The sequence below is a fragment of the Spermophilus citellus genome, assembly GCF_964194105.1.
Source record: "Spermophilus citellus genome assembly, chromosome: 1".
Classification (NCBI taxonomy): Eukaryota; Metazoa; Chordata; class Mammalia; order Rodentia; family Sciuridae; genus Spermophilus; species Spermophilus citellus.
The window spans coordinates 158,114,589-158,141,333 of record NC_138182.1 but is presented as its reverse complement, the minus strand read 5'-3'; positions in this window follow the sequence as shown (position 1 = coordinate 158,141,333).

Below are 26,745 nucleotides of genomic sequence, written 5' to 3'. Positions count from 1 at the left end.
CTCCCTCTGTGCCTGGCTTCTCTGCTCCACGAGTCCTGGAATCAGTTCCTGGGCACATCTCAGAGTGGGATCTTCAGAGAATCCTCTAGGAGAGAGAATATCCTGCCCAGGGAGCTCACCAAGGCGAAGGGTGGCCCCATGGGGTCTGTCTGCCCCTGTCCACAGGAGGCCTGCCTTAGGGGACCTCCTATGTTGGCTGGGACCCTTTTGTGTCCTTTTCTGAACCTTCATGTCACTTCCTTTGAGAGCTAGATGTGACCTTCATGCTTTCAATTATATACATGGTGAATATCTTCAAAAAATAATTTTTAATCTTACATATAAAACATGAATAATTTATTTTCTGTAAAAAAAAAAAAAAGAAAAAGAAAAAAGACTATAAATAATCCAGCCCCCAATCCCAGGGTTTTCCAGGGAGGGAACCATTGGCGGGAGTCTGGTGTGTGGCCTTCTGGGCTTTTCCGTGCCTGTATACAGGTGTGGATGTTGTGACTCACCAGCTAGAGTTTTGCTTGACTGCGGGGCGTTTACACACAGTGTCTGACCGTAGGCTTCCCTCCGCAGTGTGCTTACCCCCCGAGACAACAATGGCATGAAAAGTTGATGTGTTCTTCAATCAGATTTCACCATGATAGAATTTTCCAGATGAGGGGAGGAATGGCCTGGGACCCGTGTCCAGGCATCCTCTGAACATGGAACCTCAGCCCACAGGGGCGCCTGCTGTAGTAGGGTTCCTCGCCTGCCGCCTGACTGCTCCCGGACTCTGTCTCTCTTCAGTGACTACAAGGTCACAGCAGTGTCCCTTCCTCCGCCACCTCCATCACTGAGACATCAGAGCACTTCACAGCAGGGTGTCCCCCCACCAGCCTCCTGGGCCCCTGGTGCGACTCAGCTCAGGTGCACAGTTCTCAAAAAGACATGCTGATCTTCATTTCCTACCCCAAAGAATGGCCCTGGAGGGGCACAGCCTGGGTGGCAGCCCTGTCTTGGGGACTGCCATGAGGACCAGGAGGCTCAGCTCACCTGTGTCACTTGCCAGGCAGGAGGGGCCTTGGAGCTCTCCCCGGGCTCCTGGCCACAGTGACAGGCAGCCCCTGCTGATGGGCAGCAGGCAGCCGGCGAGGGCGGAAGTGTGTCTGTGCAGGGAAAGGGTTTTATTGACCTTCTGATGATCAGCTTAATGGGCTTTGAAGTCAGGGGAACTCAGCTACCAGAGCAGGTGGCGCTGAGGTGGGGCTGGAGGGTCTTCAGCCCTCAGATCCCCAAGTCAGCTTCTAGTCTAAAAGAAACAATAGGGCACATGTTTATTTAAAAAGAAAGAAAGAAAAAGAAAGAAAGCAAGGAAGAAAAAAAAGCAAATTAGAGAATGAAGGCGAGACTGCAAGACTGGGCAGGCAGGACTCAGCCCTCCCAGCTGCTGGTGCCAGCTGTGTGCCCGTGGGCAGGCCACATCTCCATCAGAGCACTGTCCACCCTCCCACCACCCTCCCACCACCCACCCAGCCACCTGCCCACCAGCCCATCCATTCATCTACCTATCCATCACTCCACAAGGGCAGGTAGAGTATCCTTAATCCAAAAATCCCAAATCCAAAATGCTCCAAAGTCTAAAATATTTTGAGCACCAACATGACCCCCTCCCCCAAGTGGAAAATTCCACACCATGAAACTTGGTTTCGGGTACAAAGCTGTTGAAAATATTGTCTGTAATGATGAGCTTGTGTAACATACGTGAATTCCATTTGGACTTGGGGCCCGTCCCCGAGATAGCTCACATTTGAAAAAAAAATCCAAAACACTTCCGGGTCCCAAGCATTTCGGATAAGGGACACTCTGCCTGGATCTACTGATCCCCGACTTGCCAAGCCTTGTGCTGTGGGGTGGGTTCTGTCTTCTAGGAGCTGAGTCTCCCAATGGGGACAGCAGGCAGGGGGCACTGATGATAAATCAGCAAACAGATACAGCATGGAAATTCCAGATGGCAAAGACAACAACATGGACACGGGGCGAGGCATGGAGGAGAGAAGGGCATTCATAGAATGTGTGACCAGGAAGGATCTCTGAGAAGGCGCTGTTCTGCAGAGACCCGAATGAAGGGGAAAAGTGTTGGGGCAGAGTGAGCAGCGAGTGCGGAGCCTCAGAGCCGGAAATGAGCTCGGTGTGTCTGCAGACGGGGGGGGGGGGGGGGGGGGGGGGGGGGGGCAGCGCAGGCAGCGGGGGGCGGGGGGGGGCCTTGGGGTGGTGGGAGAAGATCAGGGTGTGGGGTGTGAGAGATGGACAGACAGCCGGCAGGATCTGTATCCCCAGGGGTGGAGGTCAGCAGGGGAATCTAGACTATTCCAAGAGTCCTATGAAGCCCTGGAGGGACGTGATGTGATATGCATTTAAAACACATTCCTCTGGCTGCTATGTGGTGGTGACTGTAAAGGGGGGGCATTGGGTTGGCGGCCAATGATTTTTAAGCCCCTTTCAGTTCCAAAACCCTACGGTGGCTCGCCCCTCTCCTCTTCCAAAACACCACGAAGGATAATCGCTTGCGTCTGACGGGTGTTTTCACCGTTTACAAATCACATTCAGGAACGACTCTGTTTCATTCCCACAGCGGCTCCCTTCAAAACTTTCCCAGAAAGTGGCTCCTGGGAGTCCCCACAGGGCATCCCCAGAGTGGAGTCTCCGGGGAACCTGGAACCTGAGAGCACCGCCTGCCGGCCGGCTGTATAAATGAGAAGGCCACCATCAGTCTTGATGTGACCATCCATTATTTTCTAGCTGGGCTTCCGGACCCCATCTTCTTGTAGTATCACCCCAATTTTCTTTAGAGAACCTCCACCACCATTTCACTCAGTCTTCGTGATTCAGATGGAGCCAATCTCCACTGTCACCCCAGCTCCAGGGGTGGCCACTCAGAGATGCCCAATGTTCTGGCTCCCACAGTGATTGGTTCAGTTTTGGGTCCCTGTTTGTACCAACATGAACACATCCTGGTTCTTAAGCCGAGGGTTATATGAGGGATGCTTTCTTTCAGATGGGGGTACATTATGTAGCAGGGTAGGAACCTGAGTGACCAATGGCTACCCATTGGTGAAAGACTGCTTAAAAAGGGAACTCCCCAATCCCAAACCCCCAAGAAGGGCTGATAATGAGAAAGAGAGAGAGAGAGAGAGAGAGAGAGAGAGAGAGAGAGAGACTGACTCAGTCTGTTGTAACACCCTGATCCAGCTATGCCTGAAGCCAAACCTGAAAACCTGAAGTCCCACCTTGGGTACTTTTCAATCCTGATAGAGCATGAATTCCCTTTTGAGTTTGAGCCAGTTTGAGGAGGACTTCTGGAAACTATAGCTAAATGGCCCCCTACCAATACACAATTGTACAACACTTAAAGGTTTCTAAAAGCACTTCTACATACAGGGCTTGATTCAGTTCTTGGATCAACTCTAGGAGAGGGGCATTATTATCCCATTACACAGAGGAGAACAGCTCCCCCGGAAGATTGAGCTGCCAGAAGCAAACCCCAAGCCTTGGTCATTCCCTTGCTGCAAGACAGGAGCTCAGCACGCAGGGTCTTGTCCAGGGCTCCTTTCCAATCGCGAGCACCTGTTCATCTCCCTCCGCCCACCAGGACCCAGGGCCAGCCTGCCTGACTCCTTCTCCCTGACCACCGCCCGCTCCAGCCAGGTCCTGCCGCCCAGAGCTCCTCCCTGCTGCTGTCCCAGAGTCCTTGCAGGAATGTGACTGTGAGCGGCTCTGGGGAGACCTTTCTCCATCTGGGAGCCACGTGCTTTGGAGGAGAACCTGTCACAGCCCTCCTCTTCCCTGTGAGCAGCGTGACTTTGGCCTCCTGGGTGAGTCTCGGCTGCCTCATCTGTAAACCAGGGCGGACAACACCCCACCTTTGGGTGGTAAGCATCACACCCAGGCAAACCGGAGACAGCACGGTAAGACGAGCATCGTGCACTGGCGCTTCAAGCCCCACGGGTGTCTCAGGATCGTGCTGTCCTCCAGCTGCCGTCCCCTCTGGCTTGAGACGCACCGTGCAAGGCAAGTATTCCCAGGCAGAGGTAGGAGCAATGCAGAAGACAAAACAAAAACCAGAGAGGGAACACAGAAGGGAGGAGGGCATTCACTGGGATGGGGGAGGCCTCTCTTCTGAGGCCTGAATGATGAGAAGGTGACCAAGGCAACATCAGCAGCTGAGGGTCCTAGGGAGGGAGCACAGGCAAGTGCAAAGGCCCTGAGGTGGGGTAGGGCTGAAGGAACAGCCAGACTAGCGTGGAGAGAAGGCCTTGAGGAAGGAGGGGAGGGAGAAGCGGGGAACAGGAGGCTGGAGAGGTAGGCAGGGCTAAACCCTGGGGGCCTTGTGAACCATGAGTGGCGTTTGGACTTTATTATATGTGCCATGGGAAGCTACAAGGGAGGGGATGAATGGGGAGGCACAGATCTGATGTGCGTTCTAGAAAGAGCAGTCTGGTGGCTCTAGGAGGGCGCGTGGCAGGGGCAGTGAGGCAGCAGGCCACCCCCTGTCCATCCTGCACCTCTGGGCTCTCTGCTATCTGAAGATCCCTGTGACTGGCTCCGAGCCCTGGGGGAAGATGCAGCTGACAGGCTGCAGCCGACCTGTGGCTTCCCCACCAACCTTCTCAGCTTCCCTCTGATGGCTCGTCCCCAGGGATAAGCACCCTCCTGAAAATGGTGTGCAGTTTGCCATCGTCGGCATCCACACACCACACTTCCTTGGCCCCCGGGAAATATGTACACCCAGGGATGGTCCCTCCCCCCGTGCGGGGACCACTTCCTTTCTCTCTGGCTGCTCCAGAATCTGGAGGGTCTGACCCCTCCCCTACTCGGCGCCAGGGTGCCGGTGTGGTCACTGTGCCTGTGTGCCCGCGGGTTAAGGCGTGCGAGCTGATGACAGAGGGCAGCAGGAAGAGAAGGGAGAGAGCTGTGCCTCCGTCCCCGAGCAGGATCCTGGTAGAGGAGAAAAGGCCCTGGGCTACGCGAACCTGGCGGCTGCCAGACTGCTACCGCCTGTCTGTTCCCATCAGGAAAGCCATCGGCCTGGCCGGCTATTTTCTCTGTGTTTATTTGTCTGTCTTCCTGTGTCTTGATCTATCTTCTGAGGTGTCTGTCTCTCGGCCGTTAGATGCCCCCTCGGCTGCAGCCAGCATTTCCGAGGGCAGCCTCAGCCTGCGTCCTCCTCCTGGAGGCCCGGCATCCGCGTGCCAAAGCAGCTCCTCGGCCTCGCAGCACTTTACAGTTTGCATTTCTCTATCCCACGCACGTGTTTAATTATATCCCTGCCTTGTTCCCGAAGGAGTTGAAGTCTCCAGCCCTCCATTTGTTCCTCTCAGTGACATGGTGGGGTGGGCAGACACAGACTCAGCCCCTTCCTTGGCAGCTGAGGAGACAGAGGTTCTGAGGTTCTTGGTCAAGGTCACCGAGCCCATGTGTTAGGGGGAAGGGTTCTGGCCCTGGTGGGACGGTCATCGCGGGTCCTTTCTTGATCTCTTTTCATCCTGGAAGTTTGGAGCTTGCACTACTTGGACCCCTGGGCCACCGGGCCCCACCGGGGCTCAGCAGATGGAGCTGGTTGGGCTCTCAGGTCCCCAGTCCCAGCCTCAGCCCTTCTAATTCCTGGGCAAGACCCTGGGGAGCAGCACTGGGGACATCCATGAGAAGTAGGGGAGGGGGGAAGGGGTTGAAGAGTCTGGGCTGGGGGTAGGGGTCAGGGTGGCAGGGCTGCTGCTGCGGACTCCTCTGCCTGTGACCCACCCTGCAGGCTGGCCACAGGGGCTGTGACCTGGGGAGGGCTGGATTGGCATGCAGGAGACATGGCAGAGAAGACAAGGGGCTGCCCAGCTGACAGCAGGTGACAGGATGACTTGGAGCAGAGCTGTTGTCGCTGCTGCAACAGAGGAGGGGGGCGGTGGGGGACAGCGAGGCTTGGCAGCCACTCTCCCAGCTGCTCTGGGTTGGAAGCGGAGCCACTTTGCTGGCTCCAGCACAGCGCGAACAGGTGGCAGCAAGATTGGCACGGCCAGGAAAATCCATCTTGCGGAGGCCAGCGCGCGGCAGAGCGGGAGAGGAGCAGCCAGGGGGGCGGCAGAGGGGCAGGGGCGGGGCTGCGAGGGACCCTCCTCTCCCGCAGGGCCCGGGCATCCCCAGGCCCGGCTCCCACCTGTCCACACGTGCCACCTCTGCACGTTGGAGCCAAGGCCCTGGAGACCTGGCAGAGACCAAGGGCTAGACAGGTCCCCTCCCCAGAGGTACCCACGGGACACCTGCCTTCCTCTTTTGCCCTGTTGCCCGTATCCGCCAGCCAGGCTGTACCAGCTGGGCTCCCTGACCCGGGGACACCTGAGCACCTGGAACGCAGGCAGGCGCCTGGGGCTCCGGAGCAGGCTCTCACCTCCAGGAGGGGAGGCTGAAGTTGTCGTCTGGCAAATCTGTCAGGATGGGGAGCCCCCGACACCTGCCGAGCTGCGTGACAGCTCAGCGGGAACAGGCTCCCTCCCCTGTGCCCAGAATCATGACCACGTGGGCTCTGCCGGGACCCCTCGAATTCCGCCTAGGAGTGAGGTGTTTGCGCTCAGCAGTCATAAAGGCTGTACCTGGTGCTACCTAAGCACCTAGCTGGTGCCCAAATAAACCAGGTGGCTCTGGAACTCACTGGCCCCCATTTAGTAGAGGTCTCTGGGCCAAGTGTTGGTCCAGATGTGGAGGACTGTCTGGTCTTGTGGCACTTACTTGGTGGAGGGACAGGTCAATCAGATGAACAAAGTCATTTATTTTATTTAGATGCCAGGGATGGAACCCAGGGCCTCACACCTGCTAGACAAGCACCCTACCATGGAGCTACATCACCAGCCCTTTATAAAAATTTAAAATGTTGAAACAAGGTCTCACTGTGTTGTCCGGGCTGACCTTGAACTTGTGATCCTCTTGCTTCAGTTTCCTGAGTAGCTGGGTTTACAGGCATGTGCCACCAGACCCAGCTATAATAAAGTCATTTTTGATAAGATATGTAGAAATAAACAAATGAAAGTCAAAATGTAACTGGAGAGGTGGCCTTTTAGATGGGGTGCCCAGGCAGGACTTCTCTGAAGACTCTCTTGGGAATGAAACCTGAATAAGGAACCTATCATAGAAAGAGGTGGAGAAGAGTATTCCAGACATTGGGAACAGCGTGTGCAAAGGTCCTGAGGGACAGAGGAACAACACTGAGATGGGGAGCAGGAAGTGCCTGGATCACATAGCCCTTGAAGGCAATGGAGAAGAGATGAGCTTTTATCCTAAGAGAGAGAAAAGAACGATCCATCTAGTGGGTATAGGGGAGACAGATGGGACCTGGGGAAAAAGGCATCCACAGACCAGGCAAGGGTGGTTGCTGTGGACCAAGCAAGATGGGACATACCCGACCCAGCTGGACATGGGGAAGCAAGAGAGGAAATGAACTGGGTTTGGGTGTGTTCTGGAGGCCAGTTCTCGAGGACAGGATATTGAGTCGAGGGGTGGATATTTCCAGGGCTGGGGAGAACTGGGGGCTCCATAAAGTCGTGGACATTCGTTCTCCTTTCCCCAACGTACAACACAGAGGGGATTCCCTCAGTTCTCATGTTCTTGGACTAACCCAGCCCAGGGCAGCGCATGCCCCCACCCTGGTCCCCACCCCAGGGACAGAGTGTTCATCACGTTCTCCCAGACACCCCCCCTAGTCCCGAGCATTCTGAGTAAGTTGTGTCCCTTGAAGATGGACGGCACTTTACAAACTCCATATGCTCAGTTTTCTTTTATTATTTTAATTTCTAAATACTTGGGAAGGTTTCCAGCATTGGCTTCTGCTGTGATTCTGGTGCCAGCAAACACTTTGCTCCCCGTCCCCCCCCCCAATCCCTTCCTTTATCCAAACCATAAAAATTCCTTCCAACCTGGAGGAGAACTGGGATGCCGGGAGAGAAATCCAGCTGGAAAGTGGGTGCCCCTTAGTCCCAGTCAAATAGTCAGCTTCCCGGGAGGGACGCAGGCCAGTGGGGGGGCCTGGCCTTACCTGGGAAATGGTCCCGGCACAGAATGGAAACTACAGCCTTCCCCACGTGGCCCACTCCCAGAGCCACCTCCCTCCAGCCTCTGCCCTTCTGGAGCCCTATGAGGTCTGGCTTCTCCCCACCTTCACGTCAAACTCCCCAGGGCCCACTTCCTCCATCAGAGCGGCCTCCCCTCTAGCTCTCAGGCATCCTAGGGACTTTCCTGTGTTCTTCCCTTTGTTTGAGATTCTGCCCCCAAATCTGTTTTTTTTTTTTTTTTTTTTTGGAGGGGTACCAGGGATTTGACTAAGGAGCACTTGGCCACTGAGCCACATCCCCAGCCCTACATTATATTTGACTTAGAGACAGGGTCTCACTTTTGCTGAGGCTGGCGCTGAACTCGTGATCCTCCTGCCTCAGCCTCCTGAGTCAATGGGGTTAAAGGTGTGAGCCACACGGCCCAGCCAAAATCTTGACCATGCTCATATTTTCCCTGGATACCCAATCTGCTGGGCTTCCCTAAATGTTTCCTGTAGTCCTTGTCACTCGCAGAAATCTCCCACCTTGGCCCTGCTAACATACACAACCAGGGACCTTTTCCGCCTTTGCTCTGAGGGCTGGGAGGGTGCAGGCTTGGAGCAAGGCTGACCTGTTGAACCAGCGAATGGGATTTGGGATTTCCTGCTGGTGGAGGTGGGGGTGTGTTCTGGGTAACCTGGAGCTAGGTGTACAGAGGGACGGGCCCAAGTGCCAAGGACAATACACACGCCTCATTCGGCACCTTCCTCCCATCAGCTGCAAGCGAATGGAAGCTCAGAACAAAGGAACCTTCCCAGGATGAGCGGGCTCGCGGGCAGGGGAGCCATGATTCCGGCTCCTGGCTTTCCCTCCCCACCAGGCTGTGGACGGACCGCAGGCAGATGACCAATTTTCAAAGAACTGGAATAATAAAGTGCACTTAGCACCATGCATTGTTGACTCTAAGTCAATGCCACTTTGATGACTCAGAAGGGGATGATTTCAGAGCCATGCAGGGCACCTTCACGCCGAGTCCTGATCTCATGGCACGGGGAGGCACCTGTGCGCAGCGTGGGGCGCAGATAAAGCTGCGTGACCCTGCGCCACAGCCCGGGGCTGCTTCCAGGCTGCGGCTCTCGGCTCTGCAGACAGTCCTTTGCTTTTTTGTGGAGAAGAAAGGAGGACGGGGCCTTGATGTGGTGTTTCCCGCGGCTGGGTAATCTTGACCAGCAGGAGTCTCCCAAACCAGCCTCCACCGGGAGGGGATGGCATCGCGGCTGTTGGGCTCTTTCGTGCTTCTGTGCCTTCTGCCGGCCATGCCCCTTCCCAGTGTCACTGCAAACACTTCAGCCTCCCCTTCCCTGCACCGGTGTGCGCTCTGCACTTGAGGGGCTTGCGCCAGCTCGTGCAAGGCAGTGCCACACATCATACCCTGCTTGCTTTGTGTTCCCGCCACCTGCAGAACCCCCCCCCCATCACACCCATCAATCCAATCACAGCGATCCAATCACATTTCAGGGATTTGCGGCTTCCCCGCCCCCTCCCTGCTAGACTGCAAGTTCCCCGAGGGCAGGGCTTTTGCCTGCCTGGTTCTGCGCACCCCCAGCGAGAGCAGTGGCTGGCGCACAGTAGGCGCTCCATCTTCCCCAAACTGCCACCGTTCACACTCTGCCGTCACAGTTTGGGTCGGATCCGCACCCCACTTGCGCACTTGGGATTTTTCTTTCCATCAGCCCCCTTTAAAAAAACTTAAAGAAATAAAATGTAAAAGGAAGCTTTTTTATCACTGCTGTAAATGGAAAGCCAATATCGCGTGCCATAAATAGAAGACAACTGTTAAAATAAATGCCACAAAAACAAAACAATGTGATGGGATTTGAGTAAGCTCCTGTTGCCTGCGGAAGGCACCGAGGCTGAGGCTGAGGCTGGCTCTCTTTTTGCTAAACCAGGGGGTGGGGGACAGTGAGTGCTAGAGAGATGCTAAAGAAAAACTAGATCCAGACCAAGTCTTTGTCCTCCATGGAAGGTTCTAGAGAGAACGGGATCGGAGTGACTTTCTCACCACAGGAGTTAATCGAGGTGAATTGACTCTATTCCTGGCATCTCCTAAAATTACCCCCCACCATCAACCACCAGGGACCTCACCTGTATTTTGGGGAACACAAAATCTGGAAAATTTGGTAGGGCGGGGTGTGGAGGGACCTGGCAGAGTATCCCACATATGACCAGCTTTCAGGAAAGGTTTGCAGACTTCAATAGTAATAATCAACCTTTCTTCCTGTCCAGAGAAATAAATTCATCTACTCTCTTAGCTCTAGGTTTTTTCCCTGAAGCTTTCCCAGCACCAGGTGAGTGGTTGGGTATTCTCATCTCCCATACCCTTTGGAAGAATTTTGTCTTCTTGATTCCTGAGCAGTCCTTCCTGGTCTCTTGCCAGGTTTGTGGGCTCCTATGTGTGTAGTTTCTGGGCAGCAGACCAACAACTTAATAAAGTCTCAAAAGGATCTATGGCCTAAAAGAGGTTCACTGAGAGGGGCGAGTACTTGCTCAAGGTTGAATAAAGAGCTGATGGAAGGCTCCAGAGACAATCAGGGCTCCTAAGTCTCTGCCCCACACTGCATCAGGTGGGATATCAATGCCAATGTTCTGTGTGCAAGAGGCTGCACACACCTCCTCTCGTGTGGTTCAGTCTTCTTCACGTGACCTAGGAAGTAGCCATTGTACCCATTTTGCAGATCAGAAAATCGAGGCTCACGAGAATCTATGACTTGCTCAAGCTCACTGGTGGCACATGGGCTGCATCTCAGGTCTGATTCCATTCTTTGCAGATGCCTAGCTGCTGCTCTCTATCTCTGACATTCCCTAGAGCCCCCCAGTGATGTGAGATCAGGCAGTGGTTTCTTAAGTCCATCAATCTATAGCTTTGGTCAGAGAAACAGCCTCTAAAAGGGAGTCTGTTTTTGCTCTGCTTCTGGGGATGTCTACCCCGAGACTGAGGGGCGCCTGGCTTGGCTTCCATCAGCTTGGTGATCTCTGTTTGCTGATTCCCCTGTGTAGGAGGGAGCCCAGGGTGAGCTAATGTCACCTGCGCCCGTTGCTTTGCATTCTGGTGGCACTACTAGGCAGGTGTGATTGACATTCCCATTCTGCAGAAGGGAGACCAGGGGTGAAGTCACTTGGTCCAGGTGATACAATACGGGTGAGGCTGGGATTTTAACCCAGGTCTTCTGAGGCCAGAGCTGGTGCGTGCCCCATGTCTCGCCTACCACAGGCCATCGGGCAAGCTCCACGGTCGTTTAATTGAGGCCCTCCGGACGGCGCGAGCCTGGTCTGACCATCATTTAATTCAGATTTGTTCCTCGCAAGCCTGTCAAGGAGGTGCCGGGGCCATGGCCTGGCTGGGGACAGCCTGGCGGGGCCTCAGGGTCTCTCTGAGCTCCTCTGCTGCCTGCAGTGGGGTTCCCTGTCCTTGGAGGGCTGGCCGCCCTGTGGGCCAGCCTGGGGCACGCGGGAGGCTTCCCGCTTGGGTGCATGAAGCGGCTGCCACCACACACTTGCTCTGATGGCTCCAAAAGCCATAAAGTAGCTGAGGAAAAATGACGGCGGGCGAGGAAACGAGCCACGGAGGAAATTAACTCGCACCCGGGGAGCTCCGCTGCTTTCTGCTGACAAAGAAGGCTGGCTACCTCATAAAACTAAACACTTAAACTCTCCTCTTTACAATAATTACAGCATCTCCAGTGCCTCTCCCCCTGCCCCAGCGCAGGCTGGCCCCTGCAAGCCACCAAGGGGGCCACAGGCAGGAGCCGGGGCTGTGGAGGCTGAAGGACGGGGGTGACGTTTGGTGACAGAGCAAGGGTCCCCTTGATGGGGGTGGGGCTGCTGGCCAGAAATCCAGAGAATGTCAGAGCTGAACAGGGACTCGGGGACCAGTTACTCCAACTTCCTCATTTGACAGATGAGAAACCTGGGGACCCAGAGAGGGTTGGCGACTAAGTGAAGGTCACCCAGCCAGTAAAAGCCTCCTTCCCCACGAGCAGCGAGAGCCATTTCTGCCAAGTTGCCGCCCTATCCTCATACATGTCCTGCAGCCCTGGCATGACCCAGGCTCTGTGCAGGGCCTTGGCCTCAATTAGTGCCATTTGAGCACCAGGACCGCTCTGTCCCCTTTACCCTGTATCTTGGTCCCTAGTGTGAGCTGGACTCTGGGCTCCAGCGACTGGTCTCACTCCCAGGTAGATAGTCTGGGGCCTTTGGAGCAGCATCCCTGAATCCTCTACAGGAGGAGTGTCCCCTTCCCCCCTGGCCATCTGGAGCGGTTCCTGGAAGACCTGAAGCTGACCCAGAAGCTCCCCAGCAAAGCAGAGGCTGTGTCTGCTGCAGGGGAGTGGGCTGCAGGTGGGACAGGGCTTCTGCTTCTGAGTGGCAGCTCTCTGGCCTTCAGGCCCCGTCCACTGTGTCTGCCCTGCCTCGGGGGCCCTGGGAGGACCTCCACCATCTGCCACCCAGACCTGCTGCCCAGGCCCAGGGCACGCCAGCCCCCTGCCTCCCCTTCCCCACTCCTCAGCCGACTCCAGCACCAGCCTGCCGCTCCTGCTCGGCACATGGCCGCCTTTTGTGCTTCAATCACACCCCCCCACACACACACACGCTCACTCACGTCCCCCTCCCCAAGTGGGGGACAGCTGTTGTTTTTTTCCTGCATGCACCGTCCCTCTCTGTGGGACCAGCCCTCCCCCGGCTCAGTCCTCAAGCTTTGGAAAGGAGCTGATCTCCGAGGGATGAAGGGGTGGTGCATACACCCCAGGCCTGGCCAATCAGCGTGGATCCCATCACCCTGGTTACCGGGAGTTGTTTGGAATTGTGCAGGGAATCCAAAGTCCAATCAAAGTGAGTCCTGAGATTGTAAGAAGAGGGCCCTATCTTTCTGCTGGAGTTGCTGAGCTAGAGCAGATAATGCTGAAGATTGGATAATGATACAAAGGCCGAGAAAAGCAGGCCTAAGACAGGGACTTAGAGCTTCCTGATGGCTTAATAAGCACCTGGATCCAGCCAGACCTGAAGTTAAATGGACCAGGAAATAATAACAATAACAATAACAATAATAATAATTATCATAATGATTATAATAATTATTTCACTATTGCTATTTTGTTTGACCTAGTCTTTTGGTTTCTGTCACTTGGAACCAATGTGCCAAAACCCTCCTTTTTAGAGACTCAGCTAGCAATGCAATGACCTGTCCTCATCCTTCCTACCGAGGAGTTCCAGAACCTGCTTGAGCCTGTCTCTTGGTTCTCTTATTTTACTCTCTCTACAAAACAAAGGTTCGGATCTTTTGGCTGAGTTTGAAGACTCTGCTGTCACTGGACAATGGCTTTAAGCAGATAGGTCCAACTTTCCTGCTCAGCCTCTATTTTTTCTAGACCCTGGCTCGAGATAAGGTAAGAATCAAGCCAATTTAGCCAGGTCTGTGGTTTTGTGTTCAATAGTAAATATTGTTTGCACATGTGTTCTTGTATTTGAAGGCAAATTGGGCTTTTGAAAATGAAAAAGAAAGAAAAACTGAATAAAATGTGCGGTGGCCCCTGTTCTATGGCTGGTCCCAGTGTCACCCTCCTACTCCCCGGGCACTTCCCCTCTAGACCTCCCTTCTCAGGGACAGGCATGGGCACAGGTTCCTGGCTGAGGCTTGGCCGCCCGGAGTGTGCCATCTCTGACACCATGATGTCACGGTGGACTCATGACCCAGGCTAGGCCAGGAGGTCCCCATTCTGGGGCATTCATCACACTCATGAAAAACAAGGCCCTTCCTTCCCTCTGGGGTTGCTCGACCTGGAAAATCTGGAGACGCCGGGGACGTCCATGAATGAAACCCACAGAGCACAGTCCTGAGCTGCAGAAAGGGAGCCGGATCCTGGTGACAGTGCTTCGACGCCTGGATCTGCTGCCGTAGCTGACGTGCTCAAGCTTCTTGGGTCCCTTGTTTCCTTAGCCAGTTTGAGTTGGGTGTCTGAGTGTTGCAGACCAAAAAATACTAATAGAATCAGATTCCAAATTAGTTGTTTTAAGAAAATAACAATCACAACATTTCATAAGATGCCAAAGTCATATATGATCGTTATAGTAAACAAGATGGGAAAAAAAAAGAACAAGTAAAAACAGGATCTAATGGACAGACTTTGGGTCGCTGGGGTACATGGAATGGGGCTTTTCTTTTGCCACTTTGGTATCTGCCATGACTCTAGAGTGACGGTCTGGACGGGAGAGAATGGGCCCTCCAGGCAGAGCAGGGCCATGAGACAGGGTCCCCAAGCCCATCCTTCCTGCTCCCAAGGTCTTCAAGTTCAGCTCAACAAGTGGCATTGCTTACAGCCCCAGGGTGCTCCACCTGTGGGCTGCAGGGGGAAACGCTCCTCCCTGAGCCTCCAACATGGCAGCCCTGCGTGTGCCCAGCCCACTCCTGAACACCAGGTTGGCAAGGCGCATTACCCAAGCAAAGAATTACTGTCAGGGCCAAAGTCAATAAATTGATTCTAGAGTTCTATTGACCTCCATTCCCTCTTTTTGCAGAAAGGAAACACAACACAGATGGCTTTGAAAATTTCTCCAAAGGAAGTTGCCAAAGATCCTTGACCCTCAAAAATCTTTCTCTCTTTGTCTCTCTCCCATTATGTGTCACTCAGACTTCCTGCTCAAAAGCCCTCCATGCAGCCTGCTGCCCATTGAGTTGAACCTGGAGTTTTGCCCTGGTTCCAAACGCCCCCGGCTGTGTGTAGGCTCCCCACGCACCTTCCCAGAGACGGACCTCACTATTCCAGGCACACGGCTGCTTGCTGCCCTCTAAGCACATCTGTTGGCTGCTTGTCCCCCTTGAGCTGCTGTGTCCCTGGAGTACCCCCACCCCAACCCCAGGGCCAGCAGTCACCATGTTCATGCTTCTAACAGGTGCCAGCCACTTCAGTCCTTGCACTAGCCTGAGGGGTACACCCAGGATGCCCATGGTAGAGACGGGCAAATGAGCTCTTGGGGGAGGTCAGACAACCCGCTCAAGGTCATTATTAAACGGAATGAAGGTCAAGAGTCTAAACTGCCCGGGTCTGGCTCCAAGCCCAGGCCCCTTTCTTGTCCCCTTTCTATTTGTGGAGACACTGCCAATGCCACATCAAATGCTTTCCTTCCTGAAAGGTCCCCATGCCTCCTTGTTGAAGTCCACTGGCATCTTGTTAAAAATTAACATCCTGTGAATCAGGCAGGCTTCCTGCATGAGACAGAAGGACTCTTGGCGGGGACTTCCGGAGAGGTTTTTTTCTTTTTCTTTTTCTTCCCAGGGTTGTAGGCAGATTATAAGGGAAGCCACCAGGGGTGTGGAAGCCCCAGGGACAAGCCACACATGATGCCATTGCTGTCCTACTTGGAAGGGGAAGAGGGAAGAATAGTGTGACCAGAGGTGGAAAGAGCTGCAGTGGGGACAAGTGCCACCCAATAGGCACCGAGAGGACATCACTGTGTCAGAACTACCATTCAGGTAGGGAGGGAGCAAGGGAAGAAATACCCTGGCCTCTCTCCTTAGCTCCACTTTCCCAGGGATGCCACCCCCAGAGCATCAGGGGGCTGAGTGTTCAGCCAAGGGTCAGCCTCCCAGGCTTGAAGCAAGAGAGGAGCAGAGAGCCTGGGAGACAGGGAGTATTAGTTTCTCCTTGACGCTATAACACATTTCCACAAACCTGGTGGCTTACAAAAATGCATTTATAGTAGATTCCCCTTATCCATGGAGATAAGGGGAATACCCACCACAACCATGGTCTGTTAACATTAAATAGAAAATTCCAGAAGTCAACAATGGATAAGTCTGGCTGGGCACAAAATCACGAGCCACTCACAGCCTTGTAGATTCAAACAGCAATTCTTTATTCCCGAACTCTCACCGGCACTCTACACGCACGTTCTGGGGAAAATCCACACTTCCACTGGGCTCTGCATCCCAAAATACTCTCTGAATCCCGAGAGAACTCAACGGGATGTCTCAGTGGCATGCATGACAGGTGCCAATCAGAAAAATATCAGCCCACCTGCCTTACGTGCCCGTTACCTGGGACCTGGCTTATTTCCCCTATGGCGGAGGCTCTCAAAGGACAGGGACTCTTTAGGTCACCTTGGATTGTGGATCAGTCCATCCCAAGACTCAGAGACTTCAGGATGACTATTTCTCATCACACCCACAGGAGTGCAGGCTGAGCGGGGTGGGCTGCTGAGCACCCGTCTCACTGAGGGTCGTCTCAGTGATTTGGCTTCACGAGTCCTTCCTCTTCCTTGGACCAGGAGGCCAGCAAGGCAAGGTCTTTCCGGGCAGTGACGAAGGTGTGCTAAAGAGCACAGAGCCTCCTAGGTTTGCTTGAGAGCTGTCACTTCTACCCTGCAGCGGAGCCCACGGCCCAGGGCTAGGAGCACACTCCACCTTCACAGAGGCCGGGCAAGGGTGTGAGCAGCAGGGATGTAATGCAAACCACGCTTCTGAATCTCGTCTGTTTGTCCTGCTGTCCCAGAATATTGCTTTTTGCTGAGTTGGTTCCATGTGAAACTGTATCGAGTGAATGGTTGAACGAGTGAATGAATTCCCGCCAGTGGGGAGCGCTCAGCCAGGCTCAGCGTGTCGCTCACTGTGGTGGCGATGGCTCTGCGCACTGGCTCCCAGGCTGAGCAGCAGCTGGCAGAGCATGGACGCCCCAACAGTGAGTTTGCTCCTCTGTGAAGAGTGACTAGCCTGCGGCTCAGGCAGGGCTGGGCCAGGAGCTCGCCTCCCTCCTGGGTGCTTCTGGAGGACTGTGCGGTGCCCAGCGGACCCCACCCGCCACCTTGGCCACCTCCTTTCTTTCATCTGTTCTCCCTCAACACACCCCTCCTGCTTGAGCCCCTGCTGGGGATGGCTCTTGGGTGGGGCCCACCATGCTCAAGGCTACCTCTGGGGCAGAGTTGACCCCATCCTGCCATCAAAGTGTTACAGTCTCTCAAGGTCACGCGAACAGCTCAAGAAGCAGGAGCAAGATGCTTCCACAGGCGGGGTCACTCATAAGTGTGCAAGAGCAGCCTTGGAGCTGAGGCTGGGGTTTGCCAGACAGTCAGGGGTGACCTTCCAGGGTCGGCCTGTGGCGCTTATGAGCACACAGTCCCTGTGTGCATGGGCCGTTCCAGGACCTGTTCTCCGCTGGAGAACAACAGGTGCATGTGTTTGGGGAGCGGGCAGGGGAGGTGGAGAGAGCCGGTGACAGGAGGAAACAGGCGCCTCATCCGCAAGGTCGTTTCCTACCTGGTGTGTGTTTGCACTTGTCCTCTAAGCCAGGATCGACAGACTGTCTGTAAAGGACGGGTGGAAAATATCCCAGGATTTGCATTCCTTAGTCTCTGCCGCAGCTTCCCGGCTCTGCCATCGCAGGGAAGGACCGGCCATCGCCAGTGCATAAGGACCTGTGTGTGGCCGTGCTCCAGGGGAACTTCACACAGGAACTCGGGCGGGGAGCCAGGCTGGGCCATGGGCCACCGTTTGTCAATCACTGCCCTAAACCCCAAGTCAGAAACTACTGGCCTCCGGGCCAATTCCATCCCTCAGATTTCTGTTTTGTTATGTATTTTTTAGTCAATGTTAAAAGAAGAGATAATTTACATAAAAATCTGAATTTCCAGGCTCCTGAAAGAGCCTGAAGCTCTGGTTGCACCAGGCTTGCCATCCCACGTGGCAGTGACCAGCTGGAGCCCTCTGTCCCCAGGCCACGGGCTCCCACTTTACCAGAGTCCTCACCACTCCCCATTACCTTCCAGTCACTGCACACTTGTCCCTGCTGTCCAGGGTTTCTCTTGGTGTCCCTTATCTCCCCACTGTATTAGTTACTAGGGCTGCCTAGAAACAAAGTACCACAATCAGGGGACTTAAATGACAGAAATGTACTGTCTCAGTTCTGAAGGCTCAAAGTTCAGGATCAAGGTTGACACCTCAGGTTTCCTCTGAGGACCTTGAGACCCACGCTGCTCACTGCTCACGACTTCCCTCTTGCCACTGGGAGCCTTGGGCCTTCTTGTAAATGGTGACCACTTTGCCTGCCCTCCCTGGGGCCTGTGGCCACAGTTCCCCTCTTATAAGGACAGCAGCCATGTTGGATGAGGAGCCAGCTTAATGACCTCATTCTAACTTGATCACCTCTGTAAAGTCCCAATTTCCACATAAAGTCACATTCAGATGTTCTGGAGGTTAAACTCCAACACTCTTTTTGGGGAGACACTTTCAACCCATAGCACCCACCCATCCCTCCTCCCCCTGGTATTTCTGGCCGGGCACCTGCTGTAGCCGCGAGGACACAGCACAGTGCTCCTGCTCAGCCAGATGCACCTGTTCAAGAGCTCCCGGAGCACTGCGGCGGATGCCTTTGGAAGGGGCAGATCTGGTCTCAGGGACGCGAGGAAGGCTGGACCAGGACAGGGAGCGAGGACTGGAGAGGAGGCGGCGAGGTCAGGAGGGAGGGAGGACGGGAACTCACAGGGCTTGGGGAGAGCTTGGAGGGAGGAGCGGGAGGCTAATGCCCAGGTTTCAGGCTGGAGAGAACCAGTGGGCGGCTGTGATCTGCGGAAGCAGGGAGCAAACTGCAGCAGAGGCTTTGCTCAGGGTGAGAACTGCACACTGCGACGGGGGAGGGGACAAAACTGTGCTCACAGAATCCTGACGGGAAGAGACCGGGGTCCAGGCTACTAGGAGAGGAGCAGGGAGACGTTGAACAGGCAGGAGGACTGGGGGCTCCACACAGGGCGGGGAGGCCGTGGGGGTATCTCAGAGGTTGGTTGATGGATTGGACTGAGGTTTTTCATCCTTCTCTGTAGCCACACCCTCTGTGGTTTCTTCCCTAGAAGCTAAGGGTTCCTCCTGACTTTTCACTTTGGGTTCAGCCATAAGAATCCGATAATCCAGCACCCCACTTATCCAAGAAAGACAAGGAATACGTGGAGCAGAGCCAAACCCAAATGGCCTTCCAGAGCAGCCCCGGCTAGATCAGTCAACACCCAGAAAGCCTGCATATGCCTGAGCCAAGTAGTACTTAGGCTTGTTTGTTACACAGCAACAGCTGACTGATAATCAGTCAAATCACACCATTTTAAAGACAAGAAAACTGAGACCTCAGGAAGTATGAGTTTTCCCCATCCGTGTATAACTACCAAGGCCCTAGCTCTTCTCATTCCTGTCCTAGGATTCTTTTGTTCTGCTCCAGAGCTGTGGCTGTCACTTCTGGTTTGTCTGTTCATTCATTTATCAAACATGTTCCTAGAGAGACATAGATGGCTTGGGTTTTTCTTAGCCATCAAAGAGTTCCATGTGGTGGCGGAGGTGGTGGGCAGATACCTTAAACAGACCAGGATTGGTGTGGTAAGTGAGGGAATAGAGATGTGCTCATCCCTCACCCAGCTAGGAAAAACCTGGGCAGGCTTCCTGGAAGAGGAAGCATCTGAGCTGAGCCATATAAAATCAGAAGGAGCCGACCAGGCAAAGCTATGGAGTGAAGAGGCTGCCACGAGCATGGGCTGGAGCTGAGGCCCAGGCTGGGCTGACCCTGCAGGGTCACTGGCCATGGGGAGAAGCAACAGAAATTCCCTTGAGCCAGTAGGGGAGGCAAGAGGTGGCGGGAGATGGGGCCTGTCTCCCAGAAACTGTTCCCGCCCTTGATCCAGCAGGAGACTGGGGGTCAGTGTGGGTGCCATCTTGGACAAGTCACCTCATTCTCTGGGCTTGACTCGGCCCCACCCTTTCAGATCCTTGTCGGCCTGCTGGGCCAGGACAGCAGAGCCATATCCCAGCCCTTGGCTTGTCCCTCTCTAAAATGAAGGACTGGACAAGCTGACCGTTAGGGCCTCTCCAGTCTCTCACTTAGTGGAGTGGGCTGACAGGGGTGGGCACACCTGTCACGGAGCAGTCTGCCCATCCTGGCAGCTGGTCCAGGCCCAGAGCCAAGCAGACACCCCCTCTGCCCAAGGTCTGGAGCTTGGGGGGCACCTCAGGGAGTCAGGGACCCTTCCCTGCAAAGAAGCTGGTCCAGGAACATGAAGAACAAGGACAAATGGGACGCTCGACATTGAATATAGGATCATCCAGATGGGAAATGACTTTCTGTGTCCCTTCCTCTTCTTCACACAGAGGGAACCGGGGGCTGAGAGGCGTGGGAGTTGGGATTAGTCATGGTTGTGTGGGGGGGGACCTTTCAAAGGGCCATCCTGGCTCCAACAGCCCTGTCCTGGCACCTGCCTCAGAGCCGGACAGGGACCACCTGGAGGAAAAACAGACACCTAGTCCAAGGATCCCCATTTCACACAAGAGGGGCCATCCAGCCAGGCTGGCAAGACAATCCCAGGTAATTGGTGTTATTTTCCCATTGACTATGTTCTGCTAGAAAAGATTTTGGTTACAGGGTGTAATCAAATCACACTTAAGAATTCTACTAAAAGATTACTTTTATAATGAGAAAAAAAATGTACTTTAAAAAAGGAATCTGCGGTAGAACCTCCTCGGAGGGCAATTTGGCGATGCCTTTAAAAATGTGAAATGCATGCACTCTCTGAGGTGGCAGTCACACTGCGGGAATTGGTCTCACAGGTGTGTTTGCACACGCACATACACCTGCGTGGAAAGAGGTGCCCTTTGTGGCTTTGTCTTTGGTAGTAAAAGATTGGAAACAACCCCAGGACCATAAAGGAAGAGGGATCAAGTAGACCCATTAGCAAACAGAACATTGACGAGGAAATACTGCAAAAAAAAAAAAATGCAGCAGAGGATTGTGGGAAAGATTTTCAAATAACATATGTATTTTTTTTTTGTACCAGGGATTGTACCCAGGGGCACTTAACCACTGAGCCACATCCCCAGCCCTTTTAAAATTTTATTTAGAGACAGGGTCTTGCTGACTTGCTTGGAGTCTCACTAAGTTGCTGAGGCTGGCTTTGAACTCGTGATCCTCCTGCCTCAGCCTCCTGAGCTGCTGGGATTACAGTTGTGCACCACTGCACCCCAGTCAAGTAACACTGTTAAAAAAGGCAAGCGGAAGAACACTGGGCACAGTGTGTGTGGCATGTGTGGTGTATGCAGAAAACGAGGAGGAATATGGAGAGATGGGCGGGAGATTTGTCTCACTTTCCAGAGGCTGCCATAGCAAATCATCACAAACTTGGAAGCTTAAAACAACAGAAATGTATTCTTTCACAGTTTTGGAGGCCAGAAGTCTGAAATTAAAGTGTCATCTGGGCTACATGCCCTCTGGAGTTTCTAGGGGAGTGTGATGGTTGATTTAATGCTTCAACTCAACTGGGCCACAGGGGGCTCAGATATTTGGTCAAAGATTATTCTGGATGTTTCTAAAGGGTGTTTCATATCTGAAATGGTAGACTGAGTCAAACAGATTGCCCACCCTGCTGTGGGTGGTCCTCATCCAATCAGTTGAAGGCTTGAGTGGAACAAAAATGTTGACCCTTCCCCAAGGAGGAGAGAAGGTTCTTCTTGCCTCACTGCTTCAGATGGGGGGACATTGTCTTTTTTTCTGCCTTTGGGCTTGAACTGAAACATGAGCTCTCCCTGGGTGTCAAGCCTGCTGGCTCTCAGAATAGAAATAAACCATTGGCTTCTCAGGAATTCAGCCTGCTATCTCAGCCTACAGTCTTGAGATTCTACCAGATTCCACAACTACATGAGCCAGTGTGTGTGTGTGTGTGTGTGTGTGTGTGTGTGGCGGGGGGGGGGGTGTTTGCACTATTAGTTCTATCCCTCTGGAGAACCCATCTAACACTGAGAGAATCTATTCATTGTCTTTCAGCTTCTTGTGGCTGCTGATAGTTCTGGACTTGTGGCCACCACTCCAATCTCTGCTTGTATCAAATGGTTTTCTGTTACTATAACAAAACACCTGAGGTAATCAAGTTACAAGGAGAAAAAGGTTATTTTGATTCACAATTTAGGAGGTTTCAGCCCATCATTGATTGGTCCCATTGTATTGGGCCTGTGGTGAGACAGAGATTATTACACTGTAGCAGTGGCTCACAGCAGAGCAAACCCTGCTCACCTTGTGATCAGGAAGGAGGAGGCTGGAGTTCTACAAAGCCCTTTAGGGGCAGGGCCCCCAGGGACCTAAAAGATTCCCACAAGGCCCATCTCTTAAAGGTTCCACCACTTCCCTCTAGTACCACTCTGGGGACATGGGCTTTTGGGAGACATCTAAGATCCAAACTATAATGCTGTTTCTGTTTTCACATTGTCTCCCCTTCTTCATGGTGTGTCTCTCTTATGAGGAGACTCTTATTGGATTTAGGGCCCACACAGATAATCCAGGATGATCTCCCCATCTCAAGATCCTTACTTAATTACACATGCAAACTCTTTTTCCAAATAGGGTCCCATTACGGGTCCTCGGGGTTAGGACATGGTGGTATCTCTTAGGGGGTCACCACTGGATCCACTTCACATGAGGCTCTGGAAAGAGACAGCAAGAGATCCGGGTGGACAGGGGCTGACTGCTGCCGGCAGCCCTTTCTACAGTAGTGTCTGACTTCTTCCCACCATCACCGGTTAGCTGCTTTTGTAAAACTCAAACAACAAGTAGGGCAGCTACTGGAATTTCTTAGCACCTTAAATGGGTCTTCTATACACAAAGTCTCGCTAGAATCCCTACCGCCCTTCTGCCAGGCCCTGTGGAGGGTCCAGTTCCCCGTGGGTTAATCTTCAATATCTTTCACAGCTGGATCCATAGAAGATGCAGGAAGAAAGTGCGTGTGGGGTTTGGATCCACATTCCAATGGAAAAAAAAAAATGCTCACTTTCTCGTGTACTCAAATATGACTCAAGATTGTCAACACTGCAGCGTCCTCAAGGCAGGTCACACACTGAAATTCCTGATTGTGCAAACGTGGTTCTGAGTGTTGTCCCTGCAGTAAAATATAGTTCCCTGTGTAGAAGCCACAACCCTCCAAGCAGAGGTCAAAGTGTTTTTCAGGGCCCCTGGGGCCCGGGGAGGACGGCTGGAGGTGGTTTGCCACACCAGGTTGGATTATGGTTCTTGGCATCAGACACACGGTGCCTGCACATTAAACAGGAGGAGTTTTCTCTGCTTCCTTCAACTCCCTTCTCTCTCTTGATCTGGGCTCTGTTTGCTTACAGTTGAGAAAGGGGGCAGGGGACGGGCTTGGAGGAATATAGTCTTTTCTCCTGAAATTCCCTCGAAGAAAATCAACTTGGTAAGCCTGATGGTAAGTGGCAATGGACACTTGGCCTCAGGATGGTTTGGAGTGGGGACAGGGATGAAGAAGACAGCGAGTCCTCCATTTAAGGGACAACCATGGCGCAGCCCCCAGACCAGTGGCTACTTTGGGATGTGGGCACAGGGGTGCCAGGGCTTCTGACTTTTCTGGAGAAGCTGATCCACCAAATTTTTATGTAACTCTCCCAATAATTTAATGTAGGAAACTGATTTAAAAGTCTTTTGAGCTGCTGTGTAGGGCAAATGTAGCACCATCCGGTCAGATTTCGCCCGTGGTCCTCGTTCTAGGACTTCCATCCAAATGTGTTAGCATTTTAAGTTCCTGGCCAGCCTCAAGCTATGTCTCCACTTCCATTTTTGTGTCCAAGTATAGCCTTATCTTTTTTTTCCTTTTCTTTTCATTTTTCTAAATTCTTAAGCCTCGAATCTAATAGCCTCCTGGGGGTTGTAGAGAAGCAGCCCAAGACAGCGCCCTGGGAGAGGGGCTCACAGCCAGGGAGACAGAAGCAGAAAAATGAGCTCCCTGCTTGCTGGGGTGGGGTGGGGGGGACTGTCCGGCTCAGGCTGCAAGGGGCAGTGGCTGCTCCCTGGCTAGTCGCCTGGTTGTTTTGGACACTTGCTTCTGCAGACTGTTCTGTTCCCAACCAAATGATGCCATTTTTAGTGACTCATTAGGATATTCATTAAGAATTGTTAGCACATCAAAACAGTGTTGGTGAGGGCTGGCCGAGGGTGGCTTCCTGGACATTAGTAGTTGTCTGAATTTCCTTGGCAGCAGGGAAGGGACACAATGACAGCAAGCAGATTCCCAAATGCTGTCAGCTCAGAGGATGTTGTTTCTTCAGCATGCACTTACTGAGCACTTACTGTGTATATGTGTGAGCATGCAGTGGCTTCCTCTGGTACAAGACTGAAATACAGAGTCATCCCTGCTCCCCCTCCCCTTAGTGCAGCTACACTGACCTTTCTGCTCATTGGCCTGCCCCAGGACCTTTCCACCTGCTGCAGTCCCTGTGTGGCATGCTCATCCCAGACTTTAGTCCCCAGTATTTTTTCTTTCTGAAGAGATCATTCTTTTTGGTACTGGGGATTGAACCCAAGGGCATTTTACCACCAAGCTACGTCCCTAGCCACTTTTTAAATATTTTATTTAGAGACAGGGTCTCACTGAGTTGCTTAGGGCCTTGCTAATTTGCTAAGGCTGGCCTCAACTTGAAGTCCTCCTGCTTCAGCCTCCGGAGTCGCTGGGTTTACAGGCATGTACCACCACCCCTGGGGAGAGATCATTCTTGACTCCCTGTCTGCTCTCAACAAACCCTCGCCCATTGCTCTCTAGTGCACTGCCCTATTTTGTTTACTACAGGGGACTTATCAACATTGAAATCGTTGTACTTCTTGGCTTTCTGGTTTACCATCTATCTCCCCCGACCAGAATGTCAACTCTGTGAGGGCAGAGACTTACAGGGTCTTAGCTCCCACCAGACTTCCTGCCACATAGTGTCCAATTAATATTGGCTTAACAAATGCAAAATGGCCAGGAAGAAACAGTCTCCATCCCCGACCCCGGGGTCACGGACTACGGCACATCTCTGCCTGTGGCTTTACTCGAGACCTCTGAGATCACTCTGAAGGAAGATAACATGTGAGATAATGTGCTAATTTCTTCAGTTCATAACCGTTCAGCAGAGGAGCCCCGTGCAGGAGCCCTGGCCGAGCGCCCTCCCCAGCCCCGCACGCCTGCAGTGAGCCTCAGGTGCCGGCAGCAGCAGGCGGGGATCAGCCAGGGGCATCCCAGGGCCTGGTTCTGCCAATAGATTATTTCTCTGAGTAATTAAGATGGAATTAAAAATTAATTCTTTCCTTCAGCCTGATTGCATTTCAAGGGATAAACTGAGTGTTATGGCTTTTGTGCGTTTTTTTTTTTTCTACCTAAATTAAATTGGATTGTGTTTTCCGTGATGGGGGCGGTGAGATGCTAGGATCACTCAGCAGCTCAAAATCCCTGAGGAGGAAACCGGGGGTGATTCAGGCATGAATGGACCTGAAGAGGACGCTTCTCTGGCCTCACAGAGGACTTGGCTCCCTCAGGAACAACTTGAGTCCTGGCTGATGTGCTCTTAAAAGGAGGAGGCAAGGGGTCAAGCTCACCGTGGCTCCCTGTGAGGGAACGAACTGGATCAGCCGGTCAGACCCTGTTCCCAGTCAGTTCTGCTATTTACTGGTGGCAACTTATCTTGGGCAATCTGAGCCCAGATTTCTCATCAGAAAAATGAGTTTGAACCACCTGCCTCATAAGATGTGGCCTAGAATGTGTGCAGCCCCCGATCCAGGGCTTTAAACTATATTCATTCATTCATTCACTAGGTAAAGTATTCCCATGGTTCAAAAATCCAATGGTAGAAAAGCATATAGAGCAGAATCTCCCTCATACCACTGCCCCCAGGGCACCAGCTCCCCCCTCTGCAAAAGTAACTGGTGGGATCTGTGTCTCTCCCAGAAATACCTTCTGCACCCATGAGAAAACGTGTACACTCTTTCCCTTTTTGCTTCACCAATGGCAGCGTGCTGGCTGCATCTCTGGGGCCTTTGTATTCTTTTCCCTTCACAATGTATTTTGAAGACTCTTCCATCTCGGTGCATCACATGGCTCCTCAGTCGTGGCCACAGCCGGGTACTTGCCGGTCGCTTGGTGTTCCGTGGGGGTGTTTAACCAGCCCTCGGTTGATGGACATCCATATTGTTTTCAATCTCTTGCTCCTCCAAATAATTCTGCAATGAATAACCTTGCATGTAAGTCCATTTTGCTTGCATGCATATAGATCCCTAAGGTAAATTCCTAGAAGTGAAATCGTTGGCCAGAGAATAGACTATATTTGTTAAAAATAAGAAGTGTGTATGTATTGTGAGAGGAAACAGATGAAATAACAACTGCAGGGCTGGGGATGTGGCTCAAGCGGTAGCGCGCTCGCCTGGCATGCGTGCGGCCCGGGTTCGATCCTCAGCACCACATACCAACAAAGATGTTGTGTCCGCCAATAACTAAAAAATAAATATTAAAAATTCTCTCTCTCTCTCTCTCTCTCTCTCTCTCTCCTCTCTCACTCTCTCTTAAAAAAAAAAAAAGAAAGAACAACTGCAGAATATTCGGAAGAATCGAAGCTCCTCGGTACATGCGAATTCACTATAGAGTTCTTTCTACTCTTGTGCGCGCTTGAAAATGTTCATAATAAAAAAAAAATTGTAAAAAGAAATGGGACTTCCCATCCCATATCTTCCACCAAGAAGCTTGGACCTCATCTCTCCCATCCAGGCTGCTAGAAAAATGCTGAACAAACTGAAAATCAACAACTCTTCTTAGATCCATCAGAGAACTACATTCAGCAAACTGCTGCCCCTGAAATTGGAGAGGCAAGAAGATCCTGGGAGAATCA